Source organism: Sinohyriopsis cumingii, chromosome 14 (genome assembly GCF_028554795.1).
Source record: "Sinohyriopsis cumingii isolate HCF-2022 chromosome 14, ASM2855479v2, whole genome shotgun sequence".
NCBI lineage: Eukaryota > Metazoa > Mollusca > Bivalvia > Unionida > Unionidae > Sinohyriopsis > Sinohyriopsis cumingii.
In genome coordinates this window covers 72,998,987-73,026,739 of record NC_142974.1, presented here as the reverse complement: position 1 = coordinate 73,026,739, position 27,753 = coordinate 72,998,987, and positions in this window count along the sequence as shown.

The window sequence follows — 27,753 nt, the reverse complement described above, 5'->3', positions numbered from 1 at the left end:
CGTAGCTTGCCACCGCATTCTACCAAAGTTCAACGGGCATAAGAGGATACATATAAATCCCATAACTCCTAGTCTGCCACCGCAGCCTAGCAAGTTCAAGGACACATATAAAGACAGTACAACCCCATAACTACTAGTCTGCCACCGCACACTAGCAAGTTTAGAGGCAAAACACAACATTAAACCCATAACTGCTAGTCTGCCACCGCACACTAGCAAGTTTAGTTGCAAAACACAACATTAAACCCCATAACTCCTAGTCTGCCACCGCAGCCTAGCATGTTTAGAGGCGGCCTCATAACTCCTAGTCTGCCACCGCACACTAGCAAGTTTAGAGGCAAAAACATAATGTGTAAGGCCAGTATATATAGTGGAGGAACCCGGAAAAAAACATAATTGGGGGATTTTTCTTTGGTTTTTCCACATCATCAAAATGACAAATGTATCTCTACAACAGATGTAATATTATACAATGTAACTGCAGTTATTTTTTTCTGTTTGTAAGTTAGAAACCATGAATATCCTTCGACAAGTAATTAATTACGACGTAGATGGTTGAAAATACATCGCAAATTTGAAATTGCTGTATTACAGCAATTTTCCGCTTACGTTCGTTAACACGGTCAAAGGGAAGTAACTCAATTACATGAGTATGCTCAACGGAGTTATCCCCATTATTCAGGTAAGTAGTCTGCTCGTATACTACAGACTCAAATATTAAATAAATAGAATTCGATGTAGTGATGATAATTATTGATATTGGAAGGTGATTTTATGTTTATATTGTTTTGAGAAAGCAGTTTTATATATATTTTCTGCAACGTTTTGTACTGAATACGGGTGAATATCAAAGTATTTCGCAGCAGAACATATCGAACGAAATATAATTTCTTCACCAGTTTCTGAGTTTGTGGCCTTGATCACCCTTCTAGAAACTGTCTTACATCTTCCAGTATTACCACATGCAGAGTTTACTCTTTGTGTGGCAACTCGAAGGTTGGATAAACTATTATTTTGAGGATCCCGTCAACATGATCAATAACAAGCTCATCTTTGATCACTCTGAAGAAACACTCATACGTAAATCGATGACAGAGATAATGTTTCTTTCCTCCCCCGTATGTGAATATGAATGCTAGATAACTAGAATTAATGATATGACCAACCGGTCTCTTCAACATGCAATTTATAATCATGCCATTACGATCCGATTCGTAATTCTTGATGACAGGATGTGGGACAAATATATTTTGCTCCATCTATACAATAATATTATTTGTTTACATCATTGTTTGTCTGAAATCTTCATATATAATCCTCCACGGATTTTATAGCGTTTTCACCATTATTATTTTTTTTGTCATAATATCTTTTAAGTTCTCTGAACCGTTTTCCACCGCACTTTCCACATAATTCTGTTTTTCTTCGCACCCCAACACCACATCACAGACATGGTATTGGTTCTAGACTTCCTCGCCGTATATTTTGTAAGTGCATCCAACAAAATTCCTTTCTGCAGGATTTACATCGATTTACTGAACCGATCATGAGCCATCTGCATTGAGGCATTGTATATACAATATTTTTTATTTAAATATTTGTTTTAATTATATGGATGAGTTTGAGAGATTATCCCAAACTAAGCCTTCTAAATATAAATTTAATCTCGACAGACTATCTCCTAACTTACCAGTACGAGATTTGGTTGATCCGAAAACTAAAAGTTTGATCTCGAAAATTCACGACGCCAAGAAAGAATTTTACACAGATGGTGCATCTCATGTATGGTCAACGTTCAAGATTATACGCAATACTGTCAAGGACGCTACAATGAATGACAAACGAGCGGCAACTATCATTAACTACATCACTGAATACGAGGGTGATCAAAAATATTTCTTCAGAGTAAAATTATTGTATTAACAGAAACAGGTAGTTGGATTATCCGTGACAAATATGATCCTGTCCTTGGCAATAATAAAATTGCCATATTAAGTAAAGATTCCAGACCGGTCTACTGACGGGTATTGACAAACCGTATTATGAGCGAGCGTATCCTGTAACAGAAGTTATTTATGGAATCTATGAGATAAATAAAAAAATCCAACGTTGATAAACTGACACCCATGAAATTTTCAAAAATAAATTGTGTAGCCGAACGAGTAATAGAACACTTTACAAACGCGATGCGTGGAAATGGATTAACTGATTTGAGACGTGAAAAAATAAACTCGTGGGCTAATTCAGTTAAGGATGCCGGTGCTACAATAAAAGATGTTGCTGAGTTAGGAAAAATATTAAAATTTCCAATAAAAGTATCAACAATAACGGGAGAAATACTGTACAAATCAAAATATAAATCGAAAGGAGCTTCAATAAATATTATTGATCATAACGCGCACGCATGGACCAGCGCAGTAACAATATTTCCGCGTGATCGAACTATTAGATTTTACCCCTCAAATTCGGGAAGTATGTTTGATTTTATTAACGAAATAAGTAAAAATGATCCTGTATCGGTATGATTATTTAAAAGTAATGAATAAGGTGGATTTGATCAGTTAGTTAGACCAAATGGTGAAATATATCGAACAGAATCTCTCCATGACGAGATGAAAAATCTCGCGGATTAGTTTTTAGAGTGTAAGCACGAAAAAAATACTGACAAATTACTAACTAATTGCTTTACCGTTCCATCTGTTGCGGCTCATTTTGCCAGAGGAACAAAATTCATGGAAACCAACACGATTTGATTTACTCGAGGACGTACGCGCAAGGTGCGTCGAATACGGACACGGCGGATTGTGGAATACCAAGTATAATTACAATTATGTTATTTCGATTGATATGGTTGCATGTTATCCGGGAAGTTTTCTAGGATACGGAGATTGTTCTGTGTACTTTAAAAGATTTGGTCACCCTACAAACGAGATGACGCGAGTGGCAATTAATGGACCATTACCTGATTTTGATCTGACTGGATTTGCTTGTGTTGAATCATTCGAGTTTAATGAAAATGTTTATAAGATTTGTTATGTTTGGTTTGGCAGACATTTTTTGTGAAAAACGTTGGGTGTCTATAGTTTTATTACGATATATGCTAGATTGTACGATACTGACATCGTTGGTTGTCAGTGAGGCAATTAGATCATATCACGCACAGACCGAAGTTTGGTTGCCCATGCTAGATTCTCTCAGTTTTGATGAAGTTATTAAGGAATTTAAGGAAAAATGTCCTGGTGTTTCCGAAGATGATATTATCAAAGAAGCTCCTAAAATTCTCGAGATTAAACTCAAAACCGCAAAAGATCTCGGTAGAAAAATTATAGGTAAATTTACTCCAGGTGGTGCATTTAATCATAAAAGACATCACGCACGATTAATTCTAGATGATGCCGAATACGATTTTATAATTGCTGATACAACAGCGAGAAATATACTTGTAAATCGAGAAAGTATTTATTTATCCGACGGAATAAAATTGGGTACGATCGTTAGTTACATAAACGACGTCTCCCCACAGTATGCTCATCTAAGACCTTCTATGCTGGCTTATGTTTCTATAAATTTATTATCGATGGTTAATAGATTTCCTGAGACCGCAGTCAGAGTCGCAACAGATTCGTTTTATATTTCGAGTAAATATTTAGAGTCTGTTATGGAATTTATAAGTAATGATGAACGATGGAGTTCGTGGAGAACAAAAAAGGAAATATTACACAATTATACAGAATCAGCAGATGTTCCAATGAGAGATTTTTATCGTAAGGGTAATAAAATATCAGAAATGTCGAAAGCGCCGCCGGTGAGTGATCCAATAACTAGATATAAGACAGTATATCTCAATGGAGCTGGTGGATGCGGCAAAACGACTCGAGCAAATAATGTTTTTAGAAATTCAGATATGATCGTACTGACACCTACACACAGACTTGCACGGGAGATGAAATAACGGCAAGTACAATCGTGCACGTATCATAGTTTCTTTCGGTGGCGCGGGGATACATGGACTCCTGAACGAATGGGAGAAAAATATATACCTAAAATAATTATTTGGGACGAGATATGCACGGTGTCATTGGATACATTAAAAATGTTTCTTGATTGGTTGTTGAGGAAAAATACCGCTATAATAATGTGTGGCGATCATGGTCAACCGCCGCCTTTTGTTGGACCATCTCCACATGATTGGTTAAAAAATTTCTCTGATTATTACGAAGAAATAGATGATGATCATAGAGCTCTCGATGCAAATTTAAAGGAGTTTAAAAAATTAATCAGATCACAATCAAACAAAATTCAGTGTGAAATAATACCTGTAGTGATCTCAGAGACCTCAATGAACGATTTTTTAAATTTATGGAGACCCAAAGATTTGATAGTAGCAAGCAGAAAAATAATCAGAGACGCTTTACAACAGCAGTTATTTCAACTGCATAAAGAAAAATATTCAGAATTACCCGTACCTTTGTGTTGTAGACCATCAGATACACGAAAACAGAATATTAATGTTGATATTCCAGGACAGACTGAAAAACAGAATCTCGTATTAAATGATATTGTTGCTCTTGATATCAGTGTAGTCGAAGATGCATTACGCGCTGGCAAATCTCCATGGGTGTTGGGATACGCTATGACGATCCACTCGTCTCAGGGATTACCTATTTCTGATGCACGAGTTTGGATTGTACACGATCGCCTCGAGTGGTCAAATTTAGTTTATTTAGCGGTATCGAGGGTTAGAAAAATATCTCAATTACGGAGAATTATAATTCCTGAAATCGTTAATAAATTTAACATCATCGATGATGATATAATAAGAAAAAAATTAATCGGATACAAACAATCTCATAAAAAAATAAACGCGACTTTGATCTTGATGTTGAATTTATTATTGACTTAAAACATCAGCAGAATAATCATTGCGCAAGTTGCAATTGTATAATGCTGTGGAGGTATTTGAGTAATGATTCAAGACAATTTACCGTAGACAGAAAAGATAATAGTCGCGGTCATACACGAGAAAATGTGATGTTGACCTGTCTCGAGTGTAGTCGACGTAGAGGCGCCAGCGCCTTGGGTGCTAGTTAAGTGATCGCGGTGGTAGTTGTGTATCCTCGGGAATTATTTGTAATTGTTCACGTGTAAATCCACGTTGAGGAGCATCCGAATCTAATCTGTAGATTGCAGGTCTACCTGAGGATCTTGTCACAGTGGATATTTTGTGTGTGGTAACACTCCAAATAGGATCAGTCGCTCTTTTGTTACCACCTTCAAGTTCACCCGGTTCATATAAATATTTAACTGTAACATCACCCAGTACTGGCTGTGTTGAAAAATCACGTCGTTGTACGGGTATATTTTTTTTGGGTAATTGCATTAATGGGTTTCATGTTGGTTTTTCGTGTAATCTCATTATTTAATGCAGCTATCACGCTTGGTAATCTTGCAACCCATTCGCGAGATCTTTTATCTTGAATAAATTCCCTCGCGTATTGATATCCAAATAACCGCTCAGCAAGTGTTCGATTAAATCGTTCAACAATTGCCTGATCACGGTGAATTGCAGTATGACCTTGTCGTATTTTGGTGTTATGTTGTTTCATCAATGATGATACTGGACCAAGAAATTCCTTACCAGGATCAACCTATAATAATTGTGGCCATCGTAATTGTCCTCGTTGATAAATTCATTCAAACGCATCGGCTACTTCAGATGATGTTTTAGTTGATAGCGGCTCTGCCTCTTTATACCTACTTGCAACATCAACAACAGTTAACGCGTACTTGTACGTTTTTCTACGTACAGTATCATGTGGTAAAAACAGAATATCTGCTTGATGAACTTCATTACGAACACTAACATCGAAATACGCGTACTGAATTCGTTTTGGTGGTGGTAGGTAAATTTGTCATATTGCTTGTTTGGATAACCAGGTTTTAGCAGTAGAATGTTTAACCGCTGCTGCATCAGCAAGTTTACTAATTGCTGCTTTACCTTTCCAATATCCTCTTGGTGAATAATAAATTAATTCCATTATATATTACCAGACCCTAATACGAGTTTACCTTTCATTGCAGATCTTACTAACCAATTAGCTAATTTTTCTTTGACATTTTTATTTTTTATAGAATTTAATGCATGAATTAATTTCACATCTGCAATATGCCTGTCTTGTAGATTTTCACTTTTATAAGCTACATCATGAGCGTGACAAGCTCGATCAATAGCGTTTACTGGTTCCTCGCCTGGTTTTGGTTGATCTTGATTATTAAGTCTGATATCAAGTCTGGTACCAGGACCGCAATAATTATATCCTGGTAGATGTTTTTCTCCTGGGTATTTAGCCCATGGAGCACCTGGAAACTTTGACATCATTTTAGCAATATCACCACCGCGCTTATTAGGTAAGAACGAAAATTTCTTTCTAACGCACACAGAACATTTTCCACCATACGCTATTTTTTTATTTTTTATTGTAACCGTAGCTAAATCAGTAGTTGGAGTTTTAACTCTACAGCGTAAACAATATAGATTCATGTTATAAAATATATGGATATACATGTAATTGATTTCTCAGCAACTCGGCAGCGAGAGCCAGTTAAACACCACCCTGCGTTACCAAATTCCATCAGAATGATTATCATAGAACCATCTGGATCGGGTAAGACGCAATTATTACTTAATCTGATAATGAGATGGTTGAAATGGGATAAATTATATTTGGCAGCACCATCCGTTGATGATCAGAGATGTTATGATGTACTTAAAGATTTTAATGAAAACGCAAGATTACTGGACGAAGATAATGATGTTATAGAGTTTATAACCGATATTGATGAAGCACCGTCCGTTGATGTTATACGGATTTATTAATAATTTAGTTGTATACGACGATGTGATGCTAGATAAACAAACAAATCCAGCTAGAATATTTTCTCGTAGCAGACATAAAAATACAGATGTGATCTATGTTACTCAACGATATACACAAATACCAAAAGTGATCAGAGACAACTGTAATATTTTAGTTGTGTTTAATGGCGTAGACACACACACGCTGCGAAATATTCATCAAACTTGGTGCAGCGGTGACATGGATATAATTAAATTCAGAAATTTCTTTTCACAAGCGCAAGCTACTCCGCATGGATTTATAACAATAAATTTACATGATCCTAGAACAAGATATCGTGTAGGTCTTGATAAAATATTTGGATAAATTAATAAATTTAATTGAACAGATATCATTAATATAATGAACAACTGTGCGTGGCTGCGTCAAGGAACCACTAACAAATGTGATAACAAATGTCGTGGAGAATATTGTAAAAAAGATAATTATCTTATAAAGAAAAACCCTCATGCTGGTCCACGAAGTTGTGTTGGTTGTAACAACGGCGTTAGAGGATTATATCAGATTTGCAAAAATTGCGGTGGAGATCGATACAGAAGTTTAATGATATATTACAGAAAAAGAAAGAACATAAATCCAAAAATAGAAAAACCACCATCAGAACTTGAATATTACTTGAAACATATAACAAATTTTCAGGATTTAGATACAAATTCCCAGGATTCAGATGAAGATTCCCAGGATTATTCTGAATAACATAGCAGCAGAGAGGGCTCGTCTACAATTCTGTTTGGGACAAACAATAATCGTAGACGTGGTATTGACCTCTATGAAGGGTCACTATTTTTTTTTTGTCTAAAAACAAAGGGTGACCATTCCCTATAGTGGTTTGATCGCCCTCTCTGCTGCTGCTCGGTATAATTCTGACGAAATTTTCCATTTTCAAACAGACGTTTGAAATATATTTTTATTTAAGTCTTTTCACTGAATATTGACATGTCCCCAATAACCTGGCGTAATCAACTTAGCTCCGCCTTGAATAACGTAAGTGAATAATAGTTTAAAACGATATATTAATTTGTATAAAAATATGTACATTATTTTCGACCTAACGTTATAAAATCATTTAAAGGCTAGATAGTGAAATAACTAGCTAGAAATACCCTACTCAGATACGTAAGAGACTTTGTGGGAGCAGGTGATCGTTGGAAGCAAGCAATAATCATCCATTTCAATATACAAACTACACGGCTAGACACCATTATTTGCAATTCCCTGGTAGTGTGTGTTACCTTGATATCATATAAGATATACAGGTCATATAAAAATATTGTTCTATACATACTTGTAAATGCTATAATCCTGTATTTTATTATTCGTTAAAAGCTTTTTTTTAAAGACCTCAACTATCAAAATATAGTACTTTATTTCCTGCTCGCCAGGACAGAGGCAGGAGGTATACACACCCCGTGCTTTACTTTAAGTTGTTTCCATATATTTCGTTCATAACTCTTGCGTACATGTTCGAGAAGCCATTTAGGTCAGTTTAGGACACAATGATAAAAACTCAATCAAAACGAGACAACATACAAGAAAGCTATTCGTCAACCATGATTCCGTACGGGAGGTCTCATAACGTTTACTCAGACAGTCACAATTGACAACGATGTCACATACAGTACTATAACAAAGGTACCGCCAATGACACCGATAGGCCTGTAGCGTTATCGTTTCACTAATAATGACCATGTCCTTGAAACTAGAGATTTGGGTAACGTTTAATGAAAAGTTATTTATAAATAAGGGGTACAGCTGACAACCTGAATAAGAAAACATCACACCGACTTACATTATCGCGTACTGTGACCTGACCTTGCAGCATGGGCTATAATTGAAAGTACTCACGATATTGTCAAGTCAATGCACATAGGTTAGTTTAACTACTTTTATTGGCTCACAAGTTATATCTGTACTTGGGGAACGGAGATTGATTTCTAATTTTGTGTTCAGTGACCTTCTCTTTGAGATAGGGGCTTGGATCAGGTATATGAAAAACTGCTTATGATTACAATTTTTTTACGATGCATTTATTGATTCAAACGATAAGCTAAATACAAGGATATATGAGTTAAGAATATTCAATTGTATTGATATTCTCGCAGAGGTAGAGGGACAAAACACTTGCTTAGTAGAGATCACTGTAAAGGAAATTCGCCTTAGCGTTTGGGTGCTATAAGGCCATTGTTCCATTGGGATATATATTTCCCCTAGAACATGCCTCTCCAACGGTTATGTGTCATATAATGAAAGTTACTCTAGTAGAACGCTTCACTTGGTATAGACATGCTCCCCTACGTGATAACATTTTAGCAAACAAAAGCATCGATTGGTCTTTAAATGATTAAAGTACGTGATGTTTTTCTTATGGCGGTTTTAGTGAAAGCATGAGAACATCGTGATTTTGTTGATAAATGGGTATTAGGTGAGGTCCAAATGGATACAACCAATGATTGTGTTTCTAAAGAGCAATAATTATATCAGCAGTCACCCCATTGCAAGTGCAGCATAAAATAAAATTTCCAGATCACACGAGACTCATATCGAAACATTTACAAGCTTTTGTCTAGAATATTTAATTAAACAAGAGTAACATTTTATTAAGATTTAAAAGGGTTTTCGAAAATTAATTGTACACACTGTAACTATATCATTAGCCCATCGTTGACCTAACTATAATACTTACGCTCGACAAATTTTAACTAACTGAATGATCTAAGTGTACATAATGTGCGAGTATATAGTGGAATGTCTGAGACGACTGGGTACTATTCCCTCTAGATTATATTATAACGAGATAGAGCGACTGAAGACACTAAGGCACGTGATGTATGAATAATAACAAGTGAGAAAAAAATCAGAAACCATGGTATTTATAATAATTTCATTTTCAGTGGAGGAACAATGGTCCCGATGGCGTGACTGGAGTGAACGCAGCATACCGTGTGATCTGGGAGTCCACACTAGAAATAGAACGTGCTCAACTGCAGTGTATAATGGCACAGGCTGTACAGGCACAAACGAAGTCACAAAAAGCTGCATTATATTCACTCACCGGGTTAGACGTTACCTCTCTATAATAACGTTGTAACTATAAACTCTTACAGAGCCAATTATCCAATGCGATAGATATGGCCCTAACACATGTCTCTTGAACAGTTTTCCCTCATAACTAAAGCTATGGATACCTAATATTATACCTACTAGTGATATTTTCCCTTACCTGAGAATATTTTAGAGGTCAAAACTGCTCTTAGTCTGTCAATACCTACAAAACGTCTAGGTCTCGTTTTGATGACAAGTTTAGTAGATGCATGAAATACCTAAATTGTATTCCTAAATAGTTAGTTATGGTCCAGTTGGAGACCAACTCTATTCTTATTCGGAAATAGTCATAATTGCGTCAACAGTTACTGGGTTACAAAAGCGGTGTAAAAATATATTCCAGGTAACATGACACTAGAACAACGAAAACTTATAAAACATTTAAATAAGCAGAGGGCATTATGTTTCATTGATTGATACAGTATCCAAGCATGTGCATGCAAAAAACTAATTATGAACAATGATCCGGAAAACAAACAAATCCAACATTTTTGTTTTTGTGTTGTCCGTTCAATAGAAGTTGTAATGTCCTATGATGGCTCTTATTGTAGTATCTGACTGACAGGTGAGAACTGCCTTCGTTGTTTGAAGTTAAGATATCATGAAAAGCTAAACAAAGAAATAAAGTACCCCATCCTTTTATATGACTTTAAAGAATGTGTTTTCTTTTGAAAAACTTTAAATGTGTATATGTCTTTTCTTAACTTCTACTCATATGGATTTTAAATACAAATCATGGGATCAATTAATTAAATAATGTGTAGCGCATTTTGTTAGCAGTGTAATTGATAACTCTTGCCCTCAAACTATACCAATCAATAATCTCAGCCCATACATCTATAATTAACAATTCTATTCTTTCAAATGTGGAACCAGATGATAGCAAAATTAAAACTTAAGGACGAAACCAATGCGGTTTAATACCAATTTTCGTGTAATCGTAATGTCATTTGCATTCTTTTTTTGTCAGATCAGATGCACCTGGACATAACATGACCGCTAAAAGATGCAGGATTATTACAGTATATTATGCTTGATATCTTTCTTTTTTGGATTAATTTATACTTATGTTTATCCAGTTTCTCTCATATGATTTCCTTTTTTATTACGGGTTGATTGCTTGTTGGGGGGAGGGGGGACGGCATAATTTCTACAGAAAATATCTTCATTTAGATAGTGATCATTTAACATTTGCCAATATGTACTTCTAAAGGATGAAGCTTATACAGGAGATTGCACGTAAATATATTTTCATCAAAGTTGATCAGCCTTAAGCAAAATCGCATAAATTTCGGTTTTGTATAGAGTTCATCATATCCATTATCAATAATCTCCTATTGAAAATATCAGATTACTCCCCTTTATTAGAGGCATTTTATAATGTGCGTCGTAATCCAGTTAGTTCAGAACAGAAAAGACATGTGACAAAGAAAACAACATATGTTTGCATGCATCAAGATGTTTCAAGGAGGAAGCTGTCTTCGTTTTGTATTAAGTTTTACCCTTTCATCATTACATCGGGCTGTCAAACAAAAAACAAATTTATCGGTAGTTTTGAAATGGTAAATAGGTGAAACTATGCCTTTGTAACAGGTATTGGGGGAACATGCTGTTAGCTATGAAAATAAAATGTGATTTTAGACAGCAGACAACTAAATACTGTGCTAGCTACGGAACCGTCAGATACATTATGGAATATTAAATACATCTCATTTAAAATTCATGTAACAGAATAGATGAAATTTGTTTGGTATATTTTTGTCCTAACATGAACGATACTTATAGATAAATACATGCAATTTTAGGCTTAAACGTTGTCGCCGCATAGCTACTATGAAGTGTAAAGGGGTATATGGCATCAGGTAAATGGGACCTACAAGGTAGAAAATTTTTATAAGCAAGGCGCATAATATATGATATCCATTGCTTTATAATTTTATATCAGATAATGCATAAGTTGTGCTTAGACGATCTTACAAACATTCCAATCTATGGGAATCGAATTATTTGGTTCCGCCCTAAATAAACAATACGTCTCGTGTAACAAGACACAAATATAATTTGCCCAAATGCCTTCTCGCCCGATTGTTCTGCTAATTATGGATAATTTGTTTTTTTACTCAAGCATACGCTGTACGCGGTGTAAACGTTCGACACTTATCTATAGTATCAATTTCTAGTGAAGATTAGGATAGTTTCGTAAAATGGTGTTGCCTTTTGTCAGAAAAGCTACTAATACGCCTGTCCCTGAATATCAGTGATAAAGTCAAACACATCAACATACAATTGACAATTATCCGCTTTCAAATGAGAATCTGGCTGACTATGTATATCTGAGATTAAGGAAGATACAAGTGAAATAAAGAAAACGCCTGTTTAAGTGTTTTCCCTTTTCCCAAACCGTGTGCATGTACCAGGACACAACAAAGATACTTTAAAAGGTATAATGACAACTCTTTAAAAGAAATTTTGTCTAACACTTAGCAATTACTGTCCGATCAATTTCTTAAAGATTATCTTCATGTAGTTGCCGGACTTTATTATATGTGGATCAATAGCTGCCTTTTGTTAAATCGCTCAATTGATATAGGAAGCATCATCTGGACTCTTTGCTTTGCAAAGATTTTGAACCCAAGAAAACATATTGCTGCTTGTGTACAATCATGAAAGGTTATCTGATTTGAAGTCACATAAAGATAACTATTTGACTAGCAGCATTGCCTATCTATTTGTGGCTGAATATTAAATACCGTATGTAAATAATTGTGGGTTGCTGACTGGCTGAAAATAATTATTTGAAACAAAATTGGATTATAGCTCTTCTTGTAGTTTTGAAACTAGATTAAGAATTAATGATTTATTAAAGAATGTATATTTGTCTCTATCCCATTGCAACAAATACTGCCAGTAACAATAATGAAAAGGTAATAAAGAGTTGTTGTTCATGCATAAATCTTTTATTTATTTTATTTTACCTAGCATTGTTTTATGGTTTACTTTCTCTTCCACCAATATAAAACCTAGCACTAACAAACTCGGCACTATACAAATATCCAGATGAAGTTACTGTAGTAAGAACCTGTTTCTACCCCAACTGAATATATACAATATCTTTCCTTTCTTGTCTTTCCTATGCAGTTGATGAGGACTCTCATCGTTATTTAATCATTTTGCATGTCAACTTATTATAATTTTATCTTGCTTTCTACCTTTACAAGTTGATGGAGGATGGACAGAATGGTCATATCCAATTCTAACTACAGGCATAGGTGGATCAGGCCTTTTGTATTTCAGAACCTGCACCAACCCGAATCCAGCATACGGCGGTAGGCAGTGTTATGGTGACAGCATAAAGTCAGAGTACGTAAAGACCAGTTCGAAGTTTAAGTCTTAACAAGAGCTATGTTATCTTTTTATGCAAGAATCTAGCTACCGTTTCATATAGGCTGGAATTAATTTTGTATCATTGAAATTGTCTTGAAGCAAGTCTGATGAGTGATTATCTGTACATTTATGTGTGCTCTATTTTAAGTGATGTGATATGGATAAGCTATTAACGCAGATAGTAAGGAACACACTATAAAAAATCTGCATTGCAGAATCGGCATAACACATGTATACATAGGCACGCAAATATATCGAGATCATGACATGATTGACTATCAAACTATTTTACAGCAGAAGATGGGTCACACTAGGCTTCTTATATGCACGAATTTCATACGTTTCAGATACGTTCATACAATGGCATTGAGTTGGCAATAGTTCATATGTCGAACAAAACTCAGGGAGGTGAAATTGTGTTTCGTGTTTTAAATATATGATATCCAAATGATGTCTAGATCATAAGCATAACAATACTTGTCGAAATAACTTCTTAAAATGATTTTTAGTTTAATAATGCCTCGAGAAAAATTATTCTTTAATACGTCATGACTCTTAAGATTCATATAAAAACTGTTTTAAAAATGTATTATTTCAAAATAAATTATCCATGCATAAATTCTATTTTGATCGTACTCCATTCGTACTCTGAACATCGCCGCAAAATAACTTACTCGGCACGATCTTCGGCATTTTCGTATATTTGTATGATTTACCTCACACAATTCGTACTGCAATTTAACTTTGGAATTCCGTATCAAAACGTTTGCGAATAAACCATTTCATAAATATGTCCTCCGAGCAACTGACATATTTTAATAAAATGAGGCACTGCTTGAATGCGAAGTGTAGGACCGTCATTGACGACAAAAATGATCTTAGTCTTTGTACTATTTATTTTGTAGTCGCACACCATAAAACGACAAACATTAAAATTCAACGTTTCACCCCATTAGCAAGTTAACATGATTTAATTTTTTTTTTAAACTTCTTAAAATTGACTTATATTACTAAGATGACAGCTATAGGAATACTAATTGTACTAATTGACCTAATATTTACGTAAATTGTACTTTCAAGTTAATACAATTACGAACGGATCATACAAGAAATATCCACCTCCCTCAAAGTTATAATTTGTAACAAAATCAATTAATATCACCACGAATTATGAATTAATATCCCAACAAATATAATAGGAGGTGACACTAAGCCAGATTCAACTATCAGATAGTTTTGTCACCGTGTAATGCAGTAACATATACTGTCGCTGGATTTCGTAGATGTGCTTGAACATTTTAAACTGAGTGATACGTAATAAACCTACTTAATACCTTTGATAATGATAGTGATGTATATATTATGCCCACAAACAAACATTGTACTAGTTTAATCCTTTAATTCTTATTCATAATGTTTAAACAATCTTTTTTATATTTGATATTACAAGAATATAATTTTTATTTTTCAGACCCATACCTGACCAATTTGGAAGATAGAGATCCAATATATTCAGACTGATGTTAAATGGATCAGACGATTACAATATCTCCCAACAATTGTCTTTCGTTCAAATATTAATTTAGATATACACGTGAGCCCCACCCCCACTCTCTCTCTCTCTCGCTTAAGAATACCTATAATCCAAGCATTCTTTAGCAGCGCAAATTCGTTGCGATTCTTCAAATCTACCAAAAAGAAAATCAACCTAAGAATATGAGCAATATAAATGGGAGTAACTAAATGAAATTAAAGGCATTTAATCACTGAAAATAATAAATAGAAACATAAATTGCCATCATTACACAATACGCGTAAAAAGGTTTGTTTTATCAGTCCTCAACTTCGTTGATGAAAATTGTAGGACATTTCGTCGTATAAAATATGTCACCTACATTCTAGACACTAAAACTATTTACATTTGCATTGTCAGATACTTTTAAGATATGTAGATCATATACAATGACCCTGAATCAAGCATTATGTAACAGTTTGAAGGTAGTTTGCTTTGTGTTTTGTATTTTTTTAAAGATACTACTAATGATAGCCTCAAACATGTTCACGCAGTTTTAGATTTAAACATAAAACTAATCTCCTTGGAAATATATATTACACATGTTATGCATATATTCATTAAAAAATTTAAATTACATGAAATATGTATTATTGCATCAATTTGAATTTGACTCATATCTAAATCAGAAATGACTACGTTTCCAAACAATGCATCGGTTTCTTTAATATAAAAAGTTTTCCTTGTAGACGGTACCAGTTGATACGAAGCAATATTTGATCCACAGTGAACATGCTAGTAACAACGTATTAAGAATGGTCAAGATAAAGCAGTTTATGTCTGTATATTGTATTACGAAAGGTCTGGTGATGGTAACAAAGCATCGATTAATGCGACCTCTTATGACACCAGACAATATTTTGTAATAAGACTTGTAGCTGTAGCTGTAACTTTCGATTTTGATTAAACTGATAGTTGGTGGTAGGAAGGCGGAGCCAGAGAATTTGTTACTTTCATTGGAAACAAGTCAGAAACATATGAATTCTGATTAAAATTTAGTGTACATGATAATGGTTGCTGATGGAGAACTACGCTGCAGAATTTGTCCATATGACATGCATACTTCGGATATAACTTGAAGTCTTCATTAACATTCTTCTTTCCTTCAAAGTTTGTATTCTATCCGTTTCATCGGTCACTTGTGTCAATAGCAAAGTTGCATTAGACGCCATGAAAATTGAAGATGAATGCAGACATTTTCATGATTCATGTTGAAAAGGTTTACTTACAGATGAATAACTGCAATCTACAAATTGTATACCAAATGGAGGATGGATCCCTGATTTCAACAAGAGAACATATGTTGATATACAATTCATGAAACACGTTAGAGAATTATACGTTTTCGCCAAAAGGGAATATAACCTAAGAATCCAAGTTACAGGTTATGCTCTCTCTCTCTCTCTCTCATGCAACTTCAGTATGTGTGTTGAAACGGGTATACATATAAAGAATCACTCGTAATTTCCTAGTATTTGTTCTATTCGTAGGAAAGTTTGCACACGTAGGTATATGGCATATATATATATATATATATATATATATATATATATATATATATATATATATATATATATATATATAATAATTTGCAATGCATACAGATAAATAAGACATATAATGGAGAGAAATAATTTGCTAAATGAAAAAGGTCACCATGTGGACATACAGGGAATAAATATGTTAGATAATGTTTCAACTAGCAAATACCCAAAGAATGAAATGCATAAAAGAAAACGTGGACTGTGAAACTGAACTCATAACTATGCAATATCATAAATCGACAGTAGTTAAATATATTGTTTTCTCAAATTTTACAATCTGAAAACTTTCTCATCATCTTTAAGGAAAGCTCGTTGTCTATGTGAAACATTTTAGAGATTTATAGTTTGTCAGGTCACTCACTGGACTACAGCTAAGAACCTCTCTCTCTCTCTCTCTCTCTCTCACACACACACACACACACACACGTTTGATTACTTTCTTTTGTACTCATGAATGTTACAGAAGAAATGTGAAATATGGTTCCATTGCTAATGAAGTTTGAACTTATTCAGAACTATATCTGCAAAATTATATTGTGCTTACTTGGAAAGCAGGTCGTTCTTTCTTCTTCTCCAGCATAACGTATCAACAAAATATTGTGCACACATGGTTTGTGCTCAAGGTTTGTCCTTTATATAATTTATCTTTTACCTTGCACGTTTTCAGTATTTGGGTTAAGACCTCAAATTTCCACTACATGCACTGCTTTTTTTGTGTTTATAATATTGGGTAACAAGTAATTTCAATTAAAGATACAACAAAGCAGTCAGATTGCTGATGTTGTAATGTAGTTGTTTAAAAAATAATAATAATGATAATAATAATAAGTTTTGCAACAAAACCCGCAAGTAATAATAATATTAATTACACTTATTCCGCATTGCGGATAAGAAAACAAAGCATACATTACATTTTCTAGGCGTCCTTATAGCCATACGTCTAGCAGCTTTTCCTTGGCGTGAGTATATTTGCAGATCTGTTCTAGAATTTCTTTGTGACCCCAGGAGCCCCAAGGAGAGCTTAAAGTTCAATATTATATTTATCGTCTTTGTTGATTAACATTTCCATTTTCATTTATGCCAAATATATCAAGAATATAGCATGTTATTGACAGTATATCCCCTACTACTGATATAAGAGGAGGAAAAAGGTGTCAGTTTGGTAGAAAATTAGGAACCCATCACCAGCAACCAGGCTGATATGTAGACGTTACACTTATCGGATACAACGGTACCGTTAAAGGTTGTCACAGGTTTTGTTACAACTTCAGTGAGCACCATAAAGTCAAGAGTAGTTTGTGATAGCATACGACGGCTAGTTCCAGTTTAGTCTCGATCACCTCCTCCGACTGACTATCGAAACTTGCCTTGATGCCATCCAAGCCGCGAATGTTAATTTGCCAATAAACCTGACCTCGCAGCAGTTACTCACCGGATTCGTGGCATTCGCAATGACAAATCAATTGGAGATCAAGTAGCAATTGTATGAAGTTTAACAACCCTCTCGTTGCATTGCGTGACGTTCAGTGGTAAACTTGTACACATTTTTAGCGTTGTGGACATGAATAAAAGCTTCAAAGGTCTGCGGAATGGATTATATATTAGTAGCACCAAACCAGTAATTAACAGCCTCCTCTCTGTCTAAATTAAGGAAACGCAAATTATGAACACAATAAGTTCCAAGATTTACATATACAGTTAGTACATGTAATTTACAAGACGGATTGACTGTACAACGGTTTAGTGTTTTAAGTAAACATCGCCCTCATGTGCAAACAATACACGTTCACTAATGTTGGCAAGGCCTTAATGTACAGTAATAAGAGGACTTGAGACAATGAAACAAATCGCATTTTGTTAAAGTAACATCTTTCTAGTTTTTATTTCATCGACGGCATCTGGGTGTATTGGTTTCTGGTATCATTTTTTTTAACTCACTCCAAATTAAAATAGTATCAAGACGATTTAACCAGTGTGAATGTCATATAATTATAATTAGTCATCGACGATGAACTGAAGAGACAAGGAAACAAAGATTTAATTTAACATGTTTTGTTTACTACTAAATACTCTCTCTCTATCTCTCTCCGCATGTAATGGAGAAGCATACGTGCAAAACCTTAATTGAGATAGAATAAAGAAATTCCGCTGTATGAGTATATTGTACATGAAGTAAACCATGTAACTATGGGGAGGCGAATTCTTTTTAAAATGTATCTGAATACTTTCCGGGGTTTTGAACAGTGTTCCATGATTATAGTGCTCTAGTGCTACGAATATGCAATAGTGTGGAGACTAGAATACCTGTTGTATTTTGATATAGTAGGTGACCAGAGCTCTAGCTGGCACACTGGTTCGATGGTTTACTTTGTTTTTCGCATTTCATCATCATTTAAGATTCTAAAAAACGTCATTGTAAATACAAAATGCCGTAAAGCTTCCATAATCTTTCATTGATGAGCTTTTTGTGCCAAATTAGTGTTGATGTCTTATTTGGAGTGCACGACGAATCTATAAATCGGAACATAATCCCAATAAAATGTATGTGTACACTTTACCATGAGTTATTGTTCTGAGTTGCACTATACTTATGATACGAATTTGCAATAGTCAGTCGCGACTGGAAGACTTATCTGTATTGTAATGTGAGAGGGTGGCTCGGCACGGAGGAGGGTCCAGGTGGCTCACGTACATTACTAAATTTGATTAAATTTGATTTCGCTCTTTTAAATTTTTTTTATATTTTTTTAAAATTTATTAAGGTTTCGAGCAGATTGTTTACAAACGTATTCCGCCTCAACGGCTATATGACCTTTCAGTTATGACTTTGTGGTGCTAAGACCTAACTGATGTCTTATCAGGCGTAATAGATGAATTAATAAATGATTCAATTCGGAAATGCTATCTCAGCTTCAACTTCGTTTTCAAGAAGCATTGAAAAAACAATTATTTCTTAGTGGACTCAGATTACGATAGCCTCATTGAATTCCTATATCTAATATTAGGCTAGAAAGACAAATTTCAATTCCATAACAACTGCGAAGTATAGAATCCCCTACTCATTCTTAATTTCAAAATCTTCTTGGCAAATTTATACTTGCGTATCCTTCAAATGTCCTACTAAAATAATTGGGTCATGTTAAGGAGAAAGTAGTAATGCATGAATTCATTGTGTATTGCCTAGTTTGCAAAGGTTTGTTGAACGGGAAACATCCAGATCTGAGCCGTAATGATGTAACACATCTTGAGAACTTCGCCTTCATTCTAGTCTCAATCAATATCAAGATGCAATACATTTATATTCCTCAGAAACCTATATGTGCAATCAACTTTGACTATCGCTTTGGTTCGAAATTATAAGTTGGAAACTTAAATAGTCATAAATAATTATACCGTAGTTTTGCACCAGCGAAACCTGAAATATAAACAACACAATGAATGCACATTGTTTGTCTTAAGTAGAGTACTCTGAACACTCCTCTCTCTCTCTCTCTCTCTCTCTCTCTCTCTCTCTTATAGGACCCATCCCTCTCACTGGATTCAATTACAATGAATCCTACACGTGTAAATGACTTTGATTTTAATGTTCTAAACTCATGTATATGCAGAGATATTTGGGAACGTTTTGCTCACCTTTGATGTCTAAAACAGAAATCTATCAGTAAGGGTAGAGAAAATCACTTCTCTTACAAATGGGGTCCCCGTGTAGCCGAGTGGTCTAAAGCGCTCACTGTTCCTCATCACTGCTATCTCACTTCTGTTTGCGTGGGTTCGAGTCCAAGGCTCGGCTAGCGTGGGTACGTGGGAAAGCCTGCCAGTAGCTTCTCGTGGATCTTTGGTTCTTCCATGGATTTTCCAGGGTTCATCCTCCACCAGTTATACTGGCCACCAGGTATAGCCTATCTTGTGCTGAAAAATGGCGTTAAACCCTAGAACAACAACAACAACAACTCTTACAAATGTTCCTTCTTCCGATTCTCTTTACATTTACTATCAAATCAATATATTTTCATTCTTCATCGACTGTCACTGTATGTTTCCTTCACTGTCTATAAGACTGTCTCGCTCTCTCTCCCTCTCTCAATCCGACCATCAACCGTTCACTCCCTCGGCATGATCATTTTTATATAACTTTGCAGTAAGCCATGTTGGACGTGATAACGTGCTGGATTCGTAAGCAGAAGGCTGCAGGGTCGAATCTTGCCCAGACCCGCCCTTATGTCTCTGGAGCTGAATCTTTACTAAAAATTTTCTGCACGATAAACAATTTCATGTGTTTATGTGCTGTAAAAAACCAAAATTAGATGAATATATCATTCTGAGACAGATTATACTTTTAGACCACTATATCAAACTTGATTGAAGGTAAATGTAGGTCAGTTAACTGAAACATTGAAGGCACTTTCGATTTGTATTTATTTCTAGTAAATGTTGTGCATCGTGAACAATCCGTCTTTCAAAATCTGATAATGTTGACCCAGCGCCTAGACGTTGCATATTCGGGTTTGGGTTCACTGTCTATGTCTGTCTCCCTCTATTTATCTAGTCCTGTAGTCGGAGAGAATACAGTGAACTGAATGAAAACATTGTTTTTGAAATATCCCCACTGATGTTGTTGTTGTAGGGTTTAACTCCAATTTTCACCACAAGACAGGCTATGCATGGCGGCCAGTATTAGAGGAAGAAACCTGGAAAACCCCAGGAAAGAACCACCGACCCACGAGAAGCTAGTGGCAAGCTTTCTCACATACCCACATTGGCCGAATCTGAGACCCGAACCCACACAGAGGGAAATGGCAGTGATCCGTAACGAAAAGCGCGTTAGACCACTCGGCCACTAGGGGCCCCTAGCCCCACTGAATTCATGCATTTAATATTAGACTATAAAGAAGTAGTTCATTTACATTCCAACGGAGAAATGGAGAATTGCTTACCTCGACTTTAATTTTAACAACCTTGTGGAACATATATGCACGTGTATCATCCAAAATGTCCAGGTACAATATTTGGGTCGATTAAGGTGGTAAATATAAATGCATCAATATAATTTGTGTCGGTAGACCGAGCGTTTGAATAACAACGATTCATTCCCTTCTTGTGATAGATTTATTTACTGATGTCAGGTAGCTATTAAAACCATACTGAGACTAATATGTAGTATATATTTATAATCCTTGCGAAAGAAATACAAATGTATATATTTCATACTAGAGAGGTTTGCGCTCCATAAAGACTTATGATAGACGGTGATGATAGAAAAGACGATAGGACGGGGTTAGATTTGAGCGTGGACATGCAATGCGAGTACTAATGCAATCATCGTGAAACATACTTTCAATCACTCGACTAGATCTCCACAAACTTACTACACCGTACAAATATAATGTCAAAACAATACATACAACAGATAGATCTTATGCTCAAGATAACATGGGCTGTATCCTCCCCATGCTGCTACACTATGTTGTAAATAAATCCACCGTGATAAGAGAAGGAATCCTTCTTATTGAAACACCTAGTCGACAATAGCAATTCCTGCAGGACTGATGTCAGAGACGGAAAGTTTCCAAAACCAGAACTAAGGCTTCCATTTAGTATTTACCTTATAATCCTCATGAAATTACAAAATTAGATGTAGATACATAATCTAAAAGTACTACATACTTGAGCGAGTTCGTAACTGCTCTTAGTGAAGACTTCTGAATACTGCCTTGAGAGAAAGGAGTACAGGGCGTATTAGTAATGCGCGCCAACATGCAATGCACGTGCTATCATGGCGAACGTTCATCCTTTGACTCACTCTACTGACAAATGATACATGAGGAGATCTGCATAAATGTATTGTGCTACAAGTAATGATTAACACTATAGCAGACTGTACACTAAACAAATGGCAAGAAAACACATCCAACAGATATAGCAATTGTACTTAATATATCACTGGCTAAATGTCGCCTAGGATGTGAAGTATTGTAGATTGGTAAGAATTTAGATCTAAGTAATATTAATGCAAAGGTTTCGTTTTAGTTAGATATGTGCCTTTCTCTGAGAACAAGTACTAACAAAATATACCCTCTGTGTTACTCTGGCGGGATAAGATCGATCAACCTTGAAAATGTAAGTTGGAAACTAAGCAATCAGACATATGTATAGGGTGTTTTTGCATCAACACAGATTGAAATATAAAGTCAAGGGTGCATGTACATTGTTGTCTTACTGACAGTTCTCGCTCTATCTCTCTGTAACGACCTGTTTCTGTCGCTCGATTTTATAAAATGAATGTCACTGAAGCAAATGAATTTGATTCATGCACAGATGTTCCGAAACTGTACGCGCTATCTTTAGAGGATTTGACTACCATTAAGTGTGAAATGTTAAGCAGCGTAGACAATATGTATCAATCCATATTTCACACTTTTCCTAACGTTGGCCATGAGACAAGATATGTCCCATATTCGGGCTGTTGTTCGCTGTCCATATGTTCTGTCTCCCAAGAACTTTCTCATTCCGTAATGGACGGACGCACGTGCAAATCTCTATAGTCATAGAGAAAAAAGAACGTGAGGAGGATGAAAACATTGAGCTTGAAATAGTCCCACTAAATGCATATAGTTTATATTAACCTATAAAGGAAACGTTCTTTGGTTGCTATTTTTAAACCTCGTCGTTGTATATGCGTACAGAAGTATCGTTCAACATTCCAGGTACAATATTCGGGTTATTTTAGGCAGAAAATATTAATGCATGAATTCTTTTGTGTCGCATAAGTTGTGAAGGTTTCAACAAAGGAAACCATGAAGATCGCGCTTTGATGAAAAACGTAAGTTGGAAACTAAGCAATCAGAACTATTTTTACCGTTTTTTCGTATCAACACAGCTTGAAGTAAAATTATCATTTATATATTGTTTCTCTTAAGGACAATCCCCTCACGCACCCCCTCTCTCCATCTGTATCTCTCTCAGTCTCTTAGGACCTGTCTTTGTTACACTATTCGATTGAATTGAATCTCACACAAGTACATGCCTATGCAGAGATATTTGAGAGTTTAGTGTTCACTTTTGACGTCTTAAAAATGAAGCCCATATATATGAAAATCATTTCTCTTACATATGTTCCTTCTGTTCCTCATGGGATGTACTATCAAGTTATACAATTTTATTTCGTGTTCGGTCGTCTGTACTTTCGTGTATCTCATTCACTCTCCCCATGACTGTCTTTCTGCCTCTCCAATAATCAACCTCTCTCTCTCTCTCTCTCTCTCTCTCTCCATATGTGTATATTTTACCTACCTTTAAAGTAAGTCGTGCTGGTTACGTTTCTGTTATGGGTTTGCAATCAAAGGCCACGTGGTCGAGCTTGATAGAATCTTTCCCAGATCACATATGCCCTTTAAAACCAAACCAAACAAATATGTTAATCTCTAAAAAGGTTTCTTTTTGCACGATATAAAATTTCACCCTCAGACAGATTAGACTTTTAGAGTACACCATTTTATGGGAAATTGTAACGAAGAAATCGTCAAGTATCTGCAAAAATGAAGACTCTTTCTATTTGACTTCGACGAAGTGTTCTGCAGCGTAAAGCAATACATATAAATCCGTCTTTCAAAATCCTCATAATTGACCCTGAGTCTAGGTATGTCTTATATTCAGATTGGTATGCATAAGTTAGTCACTTGCCAATAACATTTAGGAATACCTGATGCTTCATACTAACCAACAAATAGTAGAAATTTTTGTTTTCAAATCCATGTGCTTAATCCTCAACAGCACGATACAACTTAAGAACATGTAATGTAATAATACACTGACATATATAGCATGCGAATGACAAGGAATGCATGATGCTTTATATGTTTGTTATAAACATGCAGATCTGTTTGAGAGATTAATGCACCTTATATAGGGAACATTAGTTTTCAACTGTCTGGGAAATGTCAATCAATTAACTGCAAATCTTACTCACTTACCACTTTCGAATAGACGTGCAGGATATGTTATGCAGCGTAAAAGATGCTTATCAATCGATCCTTCTAGTAATCATATATTTGACCATGAGCCTAGATATCCCGGATATCAAGGGGTTATTAACAGCTTATTCACGTGAGAGATGCACGAAGAAATTTCAGATGTTTCATATCTTCCAAAAACTGTAGGGACGTTTCGAATCCATCTGTTCAGTTATCCAAACAAAGATATGGCACCAGAATATTGGTTGTTCAAATGATACGAAACAATAAATGGTGCTTTATGACCTTAAGGACTCCAGAGATTGTTTGTATGCATCTATATAATCGGTAGCACTATGCAGCATCACAACGTTGCCCGTAATAATGTACGAAGTTATATATCGCAACTAGAATGTCTTGAATAGAGAACACGATAACATGAAAGCTCAGGCAAAGTTTTCTAATAACAGGATTGTTAAAGCAACAACAGAAACAACAAGAACAACAACTGCATTAATAATAATAATAATAATAATAATAATAACATGAAAATGCAGAATAACAATAATTATAAAATAGTCCTTGTTGTTCTTCTTCTTCTTCTTCGTCCACTTCCTCTTCTTCTTCTTCTTCTTCTTATTATTATTATTATTATTATTATTATATGAACGAGTACACGATTACATTTTGTGTCACCTAGCATCTCAAGGTTTGGAGACAGGTAAACATTCAGATCATACGAATAATCATAATAATAATTATACAAAACGTCTCAAGTAAATTCAGAGTTAGAGTCTGCCTTCGTTCTAGACACAAGTTCAAATAAATTATAATATATATTTTCCTTGGTCTCGATAAGACAAAGAAATCTTGAATAACCAGCTTTTGTTCGAAAATTTAAGTAAACAATGAGACATATTTATAATCTCTCTGTCTATGTCAGGACCATTTCATTTCACTTTACTGAATGACATTGAGTCCCACAAAGGTAATTGACATGTATGCGTAGATCAATTCAGTTCTCTTATGTTGATTCTTCAGATTCTCTCTAATTTTAATGCCAAGTCATTAGGGTTTACTTCCTCTTCGGTCGTCGGGTTTTACTGTGTCTGTTACCTTCACTGTCTATATGTTTGTATTTCTGCCATCCGACAACCAACCGTTCTCACTCTCATCATGTTCATACTTTATCTATTTTTCTAGTAAGCCGTTTAGGTCAAGTCGCCGTGCTGGGTTCTGAATCAGAATAACGCTGGGTCAAATATTTCTTAGACCCGCAGATGTATGTCTCTGGAGTTGACACTTTACTCCAATTTTTTCAGAACGATGTAAACGTTGAACCGTTTATATGTCATTACTAAAAAAACAAATATTGTATTTTCTGCCACTTTAGGTTTTTAGATAGCACTATATCAAACTTGACTGTAAGGAAATACGTCGATGAGATACCTGCAGAATCAAGCACACTTTCGATTTCATTGTTTTACTTCCTAACGCGCACAATGTCGTCACAAACGGATATATTGTGCGAAGATTAAAGTAACTATCAACTTTTAAATATTTAATGAAAACACCAAACAAAATACCAGTAAATCACCAATAATATGCATATAACTAATCGTACAAAAAGTGAATAATCTTTCCCTAAATGTGCTTTCTTAGATACAACATTGAATCAACTGTCAGTAAATCACAAATATTAGGCATATATGTGTAAAGAACAAAGACTATAATCTCCTGTTGAAATCGTAATTATATAAAACAATATTGGCATATATATTGGTTTATACTTAACCAATTTGTCAAATGAGAATTTTCAAAACGGTTGGTTAGGTTGATATACTAGTGATTATATCAATAAAACCCAGGGCGAATTCTTTTGCAAAGTGGAAATATCAAACAGTTTTTCTTTTTTTCATTTATTTCTTAACCATAGGCGATCCCATTAGACTCTACTACAAATATACTTATTGGCATAGGTAGCCCATGTAATAGTTTCATGCATAACAATACAAAGTGATCACTTTCACGTTTCATTCATATTTTCTTCACTGTTTCATACTACTCATTGTTACTGTTGGAGTATTTTCAGTCATTTGCTAAATAGAACAAATGACCCATATAACAAAGCTTAAACTAACTTTAAAAAATATAGAGGTGCGAATTACGTTTGTAATAACCTTTTTAATAAATATAATTATTTAAGATAGGGCATGAACAATATTCAGCAATCCATTTATGTTAAAAAGTAAGCGTGTCTTGCGCTAGCTGCTCTTATTCGTGACATTCATGATTTGAAGTAATCGTGAAAGAGTTTATCCCATTGTGTGTATATATATAGAGAGAGAGAAACGGATAGAGCAAGAGACGGAGAAAGAACTAGATAAGAACCGCTATATATAGAGATAAAGCGAGATATAGAGATTTATATTAGATAGATAGATAGATAAATACTGTCCTTGCCTTTCATTATTTATGTTTATAACTGTTAGACAATATCTCCATAGGTCCGTGTCTGGTGAGATTAAATGTAATCATAACACTTTTGCCAATACATTGTCTTCTGTTATCAATTGCAGATGCCGCTGCAGTTGCTGGTTCATCTCTAAGTCCACCAGGTAGACACGGTCGGTTGGCTCATCAAAAAATTGGGAGAAAAAAAAAACAGTACTCAGAAAAGGCTGGCAAATATGACTATATGACTATAATTCTAACTTAACAATAGTGCCCAGGAGAATATTTATGCATATCTGTATAGAAGAACAAAGCCAATAATGAAAACTTAAAATACCGATGCAGTGTAGTTGCAAATGATGAGCATAACGCTTAAGCATAGTTAATATAGATTTTTAATATCTGCAATAGTAATGGCCAAAATAGTGTAAGTGATTGTAGCAATTGAATGTATTATTTGCTTTTTTGAAAGGGTTACGTAATATGATTTAATTCATATTTATTATAACTTAATTGTTTGTAAGTTTTATTTTTTTAAATTATATTATATGTTATTATAATTTAAATTTATTCACTAGAGATGATAATTTTTCAGGAAATAATTTCTCCTTCACTGTTAATTTGTAAACACCAGGTGTTGATCTAAATTCATACCTTATTTCAGAATTTGTAACAACCTTCGTAAACAAGTTTTATTTTATTTTAAAACGATTGGTTGTGTCCAAGGTCATGATGGGACTTGCTTCTTTAAGATATAAAGTTTTTTTAAATTATTTCTTATACTAAAAATGATTGGTTTTCCAAAGGGTCACACGGGTTGGACGTGATAT